This window comes from Eurosta solidaginis, chromosome 5 (genome assembly GCF_040869045.1).
Source record: "Eurosta solidaginis isolate ZX-2024a chromosome 5, ASM4086904v1, whole genome shotgun sequence".
NCBI lineage: Eukaryota > Metazoa > Arthropoda > Insecta > Diptera > Tephritidae > Eurosta > Eurosta solidaginis.
In genome coordinates this window covers 213,157,688-213,169,525 of record NC_090323.1, presented here as the reverse complement: position 1 = coordinate 213,169,525, position 11,838 = coordinate 213,157,688, and positions in this window count along the sequence as shown.

The window sequence follows — 11,838 nt, the reverse complement described above, 5'->3', positions numbered from 1 at the left end:
AACAGCTTTTGTGTGGTTACATCGATGTTACCACCTATTTTAGTGGGTAAACAATTATCCGGCTACTTTCGTGGGCAGAATACCAAAAGGGTACAAAAGTTACCACATGAAGAAAGTTGCCGTGGTGAAGAAAGTTGTTACCACATTAGAATCAGGCTGTAAATAAGACATTAAGCATCTCCCTGCGGCTCTGTAATGTAGGCAACTGTAATAGTTTTAACCGGCTGCAGTACGGTGGAAGATTCCTTGACGTGTCCCAAGTCAAGTGTTTCAAAGCAAAATGCAAAAACTGTTTTTGGACCTATTCCAATGTATCGCAGTGAATTTGATAACGTGGGCTCCTGATTATCGAAGCATATTCCAATATTGGCCTCACCAATGATGTAAACAGAGTTTTAGTAACGTACGGATCATTAAATTCCTTAGACCACCTTTTCACGAACGCCAAAGTACATTTAGCTCTATTAGCGCAAGTTTCTATATGTAACCTAAAGTCAAGCTTAGGGTCCATTGTAACACCTAGGTCAGTGAAGTTGGTGACTTGCTGAATAACATAATATCCAATCACATACTCATGGGAATTAAAGGTTTTCCGTGTAAAACACATCAACTTACACTTCGGAAGGTTTAGTGACATGAGCTTAGCATTACACCATACAATTAGGCTGTTTAGATCCAACTGTAGAAGTACTCTATCCTCTGGTGAGCGGATAGGCATAATAAGTTTCACGTCATCCGCATACATCAACGGCTTACAGAGCTTCAAAACACTTGGTAGGTCGTTAATGAATAGTAGGAATAACACTGGCACAAGATGGCTACCTTGTGGAACATCAGCAGTTACATTGATGAATTTGGACCAACAGTTGTTAAAAATAACTGTTTGTTTACGTTTATTCAAATAAGAAGAAACCCAAGAGAGAAGTAAAGGAGGAAAGCCTAACAGGTCGAGTTTGTGTAAGAGCAGAGAATGGGATACTTTCATCAGACGCCTTACTAAAATCTGTGTAAATAACAGTTAGATTTAAAGCTATTGTATACAAGGGTCGTGAACACTAGAAGGTTAGACACTGTTGACTTTGCCTTATAAAATCCGTGCTGAGATAAGTCAATAACCGAAGATAGACTGAACGCCAGTTGCTTTGTGACAATGGCTTCGAACAGCTTGAGAATGGCATTGAGTGTAGCTATTCCTCTGTAATTTGTGACACAAGATCTGCTGCCACTCTTACTTGAAGCAAAATTTACCCCATTTTAGTCACATTCACATTTTGTCTTATAGAGGTTTGTTCCTTATCTACCCCGTGAGGTAACCAAAACAATCCAGAAATTGTTATTTTACATAGTAAATGTACTACAAAAAATATCGGTACTGGCCTCGGGCTAGCTGAAGAACAGATCAAATGAATGAATGAAAAAATGCATTCGATAGGTAAAATCATACAGTAACTAACTATCGATAGTTTAATTCATTCGATAGTTCCCAACAATATCTGTTTATATCATAAATTGCAGTTATAAACAACATGGTTGTATTCAAATTTGAATTTCGACTTTGCAACAGAAGGTGGCTAATTGTCAAACATTGCAACTGTACTTATGACATACTAATCGTGTATTATTAAGTGATATTATTTATATTGTAAATGAAGGAATTACATATAAACAATTCAGCAATAAAAACCAGGAAGGTACTAAAACGCGAATGCTTTGTTTAATAAAAGTGGTTGGGCAAAGATGAATTCATACGTAGGGTCGGAAGCTAGTAAATATCTGAAACTACACCTTTTGCAGTCGTAAATGAGAAAGCGTATATGAAAATGAAAGTAATTTTTTGTTAATGAGAAATTTGGAATACTTGGACTCAATATTTGTCAGTTGTAAATAAGATTAATCAACTGTACTCGACTACTCTCAAATTGAAGTGATGTTTTCGCATTTACAAGTGACTATTCTCATTTACAACTGACTTTTATCAATTACATTTTTCTAATATGAAATTGATGTGACGCTTTCCCATTTATGTATAATTGACTATTCGCCTTTACATTTGACTATTGTCATTTAAAACTGACTATTCTCAATGACAATTGACGATTTCGAATTTTCATTTGATGGTTTCTCATTAACAATTGACTCTTCTGACATTGAAATGACGCTTTCTCGTTTAAAATTACTGTTCTTATATCGAAGTGACACTTTCCCATTTATGTATACTTGACTATTCGCCTTTACATTTGACTATTCCCATATAAAACTAACTACTCAATTACAAATAACGCTTTCTAATTTTCATTTGATGGTTTCTCATTTACCATTGACTGTCACATTAAAGTGACGCATTCTCATATAGCATTTACATCTCACGCTTTCTCATTTACAGCTGGAAATGGTGCAGGAAAAATAACAATAAATGTTAATAGGTACATATAGTGCCCGCAAAAGTTGCTAAAACTGACTTAAGGCCCACCTATGCAGGGTTAGACCACAAGTGAGCTCTCTGTCCTAGGCACTAGATTCGGCAAGTGTAAGTTTTGGAATTTATACTTTTCTTTCTTACAAGAATTTAATTATGGCCAAACTTCCACATAGGAGATTTTTTCAGTTTTGGGACTTTGACCGTACTAAACCTCCTACCATCTAAGTGCAGGTATCAGTTGTGGGCTTAGAATAGTATGTACTGTTTGGAGTAAAGTTGACGTTGGTCACAATGCTGTAAAGCTCAAAGTCCGAAATACAGAGCTGATATCACGAAACAGCATCAACCACCCAGCCGCAGTTGCCTTGCCTGCAATATACACCAAATGTATATTCCACATAACATGCAGTGGCAAGGTCTCTGTTGTTCAAGAAGAGAGACCCTCTTCTTTGCCTCTTTATCCAGTCAAAACTTATAGTGCGCGTTTGTTAAGGCAAAAGAAATCAATACCAGAATTGCCAGTAGTTGTACGCTCTTATAAAAGATTGTAGATCTGCTGCTAGAATTATCTTCTTCAGCATTAGGTTGAAGAAGTTACACGTTATGGACTGGACTTGTCATCTCAGATCATATAAAATGTCTTTGATGGAAAAATTCAAATTTGGAGACTTTACAAAACGCAGAAATTTGGAATTTAACAGCTTGCTTGTTTTGCTAAGTGCTATTTGCCTCTTGCATCGGAGTTCTTCACACTTGGTTTGCTGGGTGATATAGCTTTGCACAAATTATGACAAAATAAAGCATACTTTTAGACGCTCATCGCACTTTGTCAATGTGGCGGTATGCCAAAGAGGATTGATATAATAACAGACGTCAGTTCAATTTTCATTTGTAATGTACCTAATTGGCGGGTATTAGAAAACTACCTTCTATACATTTTTAAGAAGTTTATATTCAGCCCAATCACGCAATCCATCGTAGACTGTTTTGTCGGGAAAGTGGCTAATTGTCAAACATTGCAACTGTAATTATGACATACTAATCGTGTATTATTAAATGATATTATTTATATTGTAAATGAAGGAATTACATCTACACAATTCAGCAATAAAAACCAGGAAGGTACTAACACGCGAATGCTTTGTTTAAAAAAAGTGGTTGGGACAAAGATGAATTCATACGTGGGGTCGGAAGCTAGTAAAGTTGTAAAAATACACCATTTCCAGTTGTAAATGAGAAAGCGTATATGAAAATGAAAATAATTTTTTGTTAATGAGAAATTTGGAATACTTGGACTCAATATTTGTCAGTTGTAAATAAGATTAATCAACTGTAGTCGACTACTCTCAAATTGAAGTGATGTTTTCGCATTTACAAGTGGCTGTTCTCATTTACAACTGACTTTTATCAATTATATTTTTCTAATCTGAAATTGATGTGACACTTTCCCATTTATGTATACTTGACTATTCGCCTTTACATTTGACTATTCCCATATAAAACTGACTACTCAATTACAAATAACGCTTTCTAATTTTCATTTGATGGTTTCTCATTTACCTTTGGATCTCCCATTAAAGTGACGCTTTCTCTTTTAAAATGACTGTTCTCATATAGCATTTAGATCTCACGCTTTCTCATTTACAGCTGGAAATGGCGCAGGAAAAATAACAATAAATGTTAATAAGTACATATAGTGCCCGCAAGAGTTGGTAAAACTGACTTAAGGCCCACCTATACAGGGTTAGACCACAAGTGAGCTCTCTCCTAGGCACTAGATTCGGCAAGTGTAAGTTTTGGAATTTATACTTTTCTTTCTTACAAGAGTTTAATTATGGTCAAACTTCCACATAGGAGATTTTTTCAGTTTGGGACTTTGACCGTACTAAACCTCCTACCATCTAAGTGCAGGTATCAGTTGTGGGCTTAGAATAGTATGTACTGTTTGGAGTAAAGTTGACGTTGGTCACAATGCTGTAACATCATCAACCACCCAGCCGCAGTTGCCTTGCCTGCAATATACACCAAATGTATATTCCACATAACATGCAGTGGCAAGGTCTCTGTTATTCAAGAAGAGAGACCCACTTTTTTGCATATTTATCCAGTCAAAACTTATAGTGCGCGTTTGTTAAGGCCAAAGAAATCAATACCAGAATTCGCCAGCAGTTGTACGCTCTTATAAAAGATTGTAGATCTGCTGCTAGAATTATCTTCTCCAGCATTAGGTTGAAGAAGTTACACGTTATGGACTGGACTTGTTATCTCAGATCATATAAACTGTCTTTAATGGAAAAATTCAAATTTGGAGACTTTACAAAACGCAGAAATTTGGAATTTAACAGCTTGCTTATTTTGTTAAGTGCTATTTGCCTCTTACATCGGAGTTCTTCACATTTGGTTTGCTGGGTGATATAGCTTTGCACAAATTATGACAAAATAAAGCATACTTTTAGACGCTCATCGCACTTTGTCAATGTGGCGGTATGCCAAAGAGGATTGATATAATAAGAGACGTCAGTTCAATTTTCATTTGTAATGTACCTAATTGGCGGGTATTAGAAAATTACTTTCTACACATTTTTAAGAAGTTTATATTAATATATATTGTGATTGTTGGAAAGAGGATGAATTACTTAATTAATACGATCCCTTAAAATAATCAAAAATACCTCAGGAAAATGTGTAGAAGAATTTAAAATTAACCCTCAAATGAGACATTACAAATAAATTTGACAAAAAGTATGAACTGACGTCTCTTATTATATCAATCCTCTTTGGTTATGCGTTATCATGATTCATTTACTAGAGGTTTGTTCTCCAATGATAACAGATCTTTGACACTCCCAAAGTGAAAAATCTGGACGGGTTACTTTTACGAAGTAAGGAAAACGGGGAATAATTCAATCCCCTTCAGCGAAAATTGTAGTAGAAAGGTATCTTTGGTAGTATATTAGTAAAAAAAAAAGAAATAAATGTAAGGCGCGATAACCTCCAAAGAGATCTAAGGCCGAGCTTCTCTTCCAATTTGCGTCGTGCTCCTCTTTGATTTTCCCTACAAATTGGCCGGACGGGACCTATGTTTTATGCCGACTCCGAACGGCATCTGCAAGGCAGATGAGTTTTCACTGAGAGCTTTTCGTGGCAGAAATACACTCGAAGTGCTTGCCAAACACTGCCGAGGGCGACCCCGCTTAGAAAAATTTTCTTCTAATTGAAAAACCTTATTTCTAAAATTTTGATGTTGCTTTGCCCGGGGTGCGAACCCAGGGCATACGGTGTGGTAGGCGGAGCACGCTACCATCACACCACGGTGGCCGCCAGTAGTATATTAGTAGTGATAGTAAATTTGTAAACGCCAAAAGTTTTTAGGGAAATAATTCATTTTCTACTAAATATTTCGTGAACTGATAAAGTTATGTTGGTTTTGTCATTCTTTCAGAATTTGTTTGAAGAATGCTTTGCGTTAGAATTTTATTCAAAAATGCACTATCTCAAAATTTGTTTCAAAACTGCCTATATAAGCATAGGTTCAATGCATTTTGACATAAAAGGGAGTTAATGAAAAGCATTGTGAGGAAAAGCGTTCTTCGATCTAGCTCTAATATATGGCGGTTTTGTGACAAATCCTGAAATGGGAAATTTTTGAAAAATATTTTTAGATAGCACGATTTTGAACAGGCAGCCGACATGGGATGATACTTTACTCAGCAGCCGTAATGAACTGACAAAAACAAAAATAAAATAAAATGGCTTAATGTCTTAAAACTTTATACTTCGACCTTGACTTTGAAAGAAGAGTTAAGCTTGTGTGCGGTCCTGTTACACAGGGAGTATTCGCCTTTTTATTCTGAAATTTCGGAAAGCTCTTTGCCGTTAACTATCCATGAAAGTGTTCCGGATGAACCGAAGGTCGACTTCAAATACGCGCGCAAAAATATCGACAGAGGCGTATTGACCTCGATAACAATAATTCGAAGGCTGAAATAAAAATTGTATTTCGTTCAAAGGATATTAACGAAAAACCGAAAAGTTAGACCGGGTTTCGTTGGCGGCCTTCAGTCGAGCTTATAAAAAATTACCCTGGCCGGTGGGATCAATGAGGTGGAAAGGATGACGAAGGGTAAGTGAAAAGGAGTCAGACGGAGCATAAAGAAAAGGGGACCGCTGATAGCCGAAATAATCGAGCGGTCCAAGGTAGGGTGGGCTTCCTACGAGGTGTGTGCATCTCTACAGGAAGAGGAGATGGTTGTAACATCCGCCCCGCATCATGGTGGACAAGGGTTGAGGACCCCGGCCCTTCACACTGAGCTAGCTGGGGGAAATCCACCTTGATTGCGCAAAGAGGCGGATTCATACTAGGTGTACGTTACAATAATTAATAATAACATATTAATTAATAATTGTCACGTACACCTGTTAGAGGTGAATCCGCCCCTTTGCGCAGTCAAGGTGGAATGTCCCCCAGCTAGCTCAGGACGAGAGGCCGGGGCCCTTAACCCTTGTCCACCTTGATGCGGAGCGGATGTGACAATCGTCATTATATTACCTTCAATACACACCCCTCGCAAGAAGCCCACCCTACCTTGGACCGCTCGAGTAATTCGGTTTCAGCAGGTCCCCTTTTCCTCTGCTCCAAATGACTCCTCCTACCTACGCTAATGTCATCTTTCCCCTCCCCAACCGGTTAAATTTAGCAAAGCATTTTAAAATCTTCTTTCAGTTCAATTTACTTCTAACATATTTATTTAAATTTCTTAAAACTATCCAAGGCTGTAAAAAGGACTTTGGTTCCTAACTAACCACGTATCTTAAATGTACATTGAGTTATTTAAAATGGAATATGTATACCGAGATTTTTACATTACTTACACTATTTATGAGGTGGGATCAAAATTAAAAGCGTGCAAAATGCCTTTGTACACAAAATCCTTTTCAGTGCACAACAACATTACTACAACCACACGAAAATTGTCAACTTCATCTGCAAATATCTCCGGACAGAGATACAATTTTTCTTTTCCGCCTTCGGATTATAATTGTCCACCTCTCTCGATATTTTTGGACGCGTATTAACAGTCGACTTCTGTTCTAGAGTACATTTCGTTATGGCATCTCCATTATTTACTAATGACATTTTCACGTGAATCGTGACTAGTCCGGTTTTTGACGTTGAACGATGGATTTTGAATTGGTTCAGGTTTCGTATGTTCATAGGTTTACGAAAGTGAACAATTTCTTGGTGTCCGTACTTTTCATAAAACCTATGTTCGGCCACACTAATAGATCGTGGTATAGTTAATAAATTCACAATAAAATTTAAAAAAATGTTCTAAGGAATTATGCAGTTTGGTATTTATCGGGTATTTGTAAACTGATTGCTTCCTATTTCTACTACTAATATTTTTCGAAAAATCGCAAAGAAACAACACAGTTAACGGATGTCAATTCGATTTGGGAGCAAAATGGCTGCAATTGTCAAAAAATGTATCAGTCGAGCAAACCTTTTGTGATTGAATCAAGATGCGTTATCAAACAACCCCGCGTCCCAATGGAATGTGATCCAGATCTCGATAGAAATTTAACATGCAAAGGCGACAGCAATAGCTATCATCCGGTGACAAAATCCTGAGCCAGATAAATAATTTTGCATGTAAATACAACAACGATTTGAGCCAGATAAATCCAGATAGAAGTCTGGTACAATTTGTGAGCCAGATAATTTGTTAATTACTTCTTTTTAGGTTGGCAACGCGGCCTTTAATATACCTCCTTTTTCAACGGTTTTTTTTTGAGTTATGCCTTTAGCTTTCACAAAAAATTATTAATTGCAGAAATTCATCATACCATCAATAGCAGAGCTGTAAAATAGTACATATAAATTTGATTGCAATCATAAAGTACACCAATAGATTTTAATCATTTCTCTCCGCAATCATTGAATGCACAAAAATTATTATTGAAATCAATCTCAAATAACTCTTCTCTTTTTTTTATACTCAGTTGAGCAGAGCTCACAGAGTATATTAACTTTGATTGGATAACGGTTGGTTGTACAGGTATAAAGGAATCGAGATAGATATAGACTTCCATATATCAAAATAATCAGTATCGAAAAAAAATTCGATTGAGCCATGTCCGTCCGTCCGTCCGTCTGTCCGTTAACACGATAACTTGAGTAAATTTTGAGTCATCTTGATGAAATTTGGTATGTAGGTTCCTGGGCACTCATCTCAGATCGCTATTTAAAATGAACGATATCGGACAATAACCACGCCCACTTTTTCGATATCGAAAATTTCGAAAAATCGAAAAAGTGCGATAATTCATTACCAAATACGGATTAAGCGATGAAACTTGGTAGGTGAGTTGAACTTATGACGCAGAATAGAAAACTAGTAAAATTTTGGACAATGGGCGTGGCACCGCCCACTTTTAAAAGAAGGTAATTTAGAAGTTTTGCAAGCTGTAATTTGGCAGTCGTTGAAGATATCATGATGAAATTTGGCAGGAACGTTACTCTTATTACTATATGTCTGCTTAATAAAAATTTGCAAAATCGGAGAACGACCACGCCCACTTTTTAAAAAAAAATTTTTTTAATTCAAATTTAAAAAAAGTTAATATCTTTACAGTATATAAGTAAATTATGTCAACATTCAACTCCAGTAATTATATGTTGCAACAAAATACAAAAATAAAAGAAAATTTCAAAATGGGCGTGGGTCCGCCCTTTTTCATTTAATTTATCTAGGATACTTTTAATGCCATAAGTCGAACAAAAATTTACCAATCCTTGTGAAATTTGGTAGAGGCTTAGATTCTAGGACGATAACTGTTTTCTGTGAAAAAGGGCGAAATCGGTTCAAGCCACGCCCAGTTTTTATACACAGTCCACCGTCTGTCCTTCCGCTCGGCCGTTAACACGATAACTTGAGCAAAAATCGATATATCTTTACTAAACTCAGTTCACGTACTTCTCTGAACTCACTTTGTATTGGTGTAAAAAATGGTCGAAATCCGACTATGACCACGCCCACTTTTTCGATATCGAAAATTACGAAAAATTAAAAAAATGCCATAATTATATACCAAATGCGAAAAAAGGGATGAAACATGGTAATTGTACTGGTCTATTGACGCAAAATATAACTTTAGAAAAAAACTTGGTAAAATGGGTGTGACACCTACCATATTAAGTAGAAGAAAATGAAAAAGTTTTGCAGGGCGAAATCAAAAGCCCTTGGAATCTTGGAAGGAATACTGTTCGTGGTGCTACATATATAATTAAATTACCGGTACCCGACAGATGATGTTCTGGATCACCCTGTTCCACATTTTGGTCGATATCTCGAAAACGCCTTCACATATACAACTAAGGGCCACTCCCTTTTAAAACCCTCCTTAATACCTTTAATTTGATACCAATATCGTACAAGCACATTCTAGAGTCACCCCTGGTCCACGTTTATTGCGATATCTCGAAAAGGCGTCCACATATAGAACTAAGGCCCGCTCCTTTTTAAAATACTCATTAACACTTTTCATTTGATACCCATATCGTACAAACAAATTCTAGAGTCACCCCTGGCCCACCTTTATGGCGATAACTCGAAAAGGCATCCACCTATAGAACTAAGGCCCACCCCCTTTTAAAATACTCATTAACACCTTTCATTTGATACTCATATCGTACAAACAAATTCTAGAGTCACCCCTGGTCCATCCTTAACGCGATATCTCGAAAAGGCGTCCATCTATAGAACTTAGGCCCACGCCCTTTTAAAATACTCATTAATACCTTTCATTTGATACCCATATCGTACAAAATAAATTCTAGAGTCACCCCTGGTCCACCTTTATGGCGATATCTCGAAAAGGCGTCCACCTATAGAACTTAGGCCCACTCCATTTAAAATTATCATTAGCACATTTCATTTGATACCCATATCGTACAAACGCATTCTAGAGTCACCCCTGGTCCACGTTTATGGCGATATCCCGAAAAGGCGTCCACCCATAGAACTAAGCCCCACTTCCTTTTAAAACACTTATTAACACCTTTCGTTTGATACCCATATTGTACAAACGCATTCTAGAGTCAACCCTGGTCCACTTTTATAACGATATTCCGAAAAGGCGTCCACCTATAGAACTAAGGCCCACTCCCTTTTAAAATACTCATTAACACCTTTCATTTGATACCCATATCGTACAAACAAATTCTAGAGTCAGGCCTGGTCCACCTTTATGGCGATATCCCTAAATGGCGTCCAACTATAGAACTATGGCCCACTTCCTCTTAAAATACTCTTTAATACCTTCCTTTTGATACACATGTCATACAAACATATTCTAGAGTCACCCCTGTTCCACCTTTATGGCGATATCTCGAAAAGGCGTCCACCTATAGAACTAAGGTCCACGCCCTTTTAAAATACTCATTAACACCTTTCATTTGATACCCATATTGTACAAACGCATTCTAGAGTCACCCCTGGTCCACGTTTATGGCGATATCCCGAAAAGGCGTCCACCCATAGAACTAAGGCCCACTCCCTTTTAAAATTATCATTGACACATTTCATTTGATACCCATATCGTACAAACAAATTCTAGAGTCAGGTCTGGTCCACATTTATTGCTATATCCCTAAATGGCGTCCAACTATAGAACTATGGCCCACTTCCTCTTAAAATACTCTTTAATACCTTCCATTTGATACACATGTCATACAAACACATTCCAGGGTTACCCTAAGTTATTTTTACAACATGGTGATGTTCCCTTACTTTGTCTCCACAGCTCTCAACTGAGTATGTAATGTTCGGTTACACCCGAACTTAGCCTTCCTTACTTGTTTGTAATTTTTTTTAAGCTTCAGTTAAAGGATGAAAAACTACAGAATAAGTTTTAGCGTTAGTTGACTGACAGAGTGAGTTGAATTTGTAGTGAAAAACCGGGCCTAACTAATAAAGTATTGACTATTGCATAAAACATTAATTACTACATTTTTGCAAGATTCCAGAAATATTTTTTTGCAAATATCGTCGATTAGAAAGTTGAAAAGCATAAAATTATATACAAGTCTTATCTGACATATTGAGGTTTATTTTTTTATAGATTTAATCATGGTTCAACTATATGGTTGGCTCATCTGTACAGTAACAAATTATGTCTGTTCAAATTGTCAAAATCTGTGTATTGGTATTAGGCGAATGGAATGAAATGAAAACATAAAACATGGCAGTTTTTGTGTGTGATAAGAAAATGTTGTTAATGTGTTGGTTTCATTTTGAGTTTGCCATCTTCTTTTGACAATCCCATCGACCATGCAATGATAAAAATAAAATCAGCTGATGAGATGAGCCAACCATATAATTGAGCCATGGATTTCATATATAAAAATGAGATTCAGA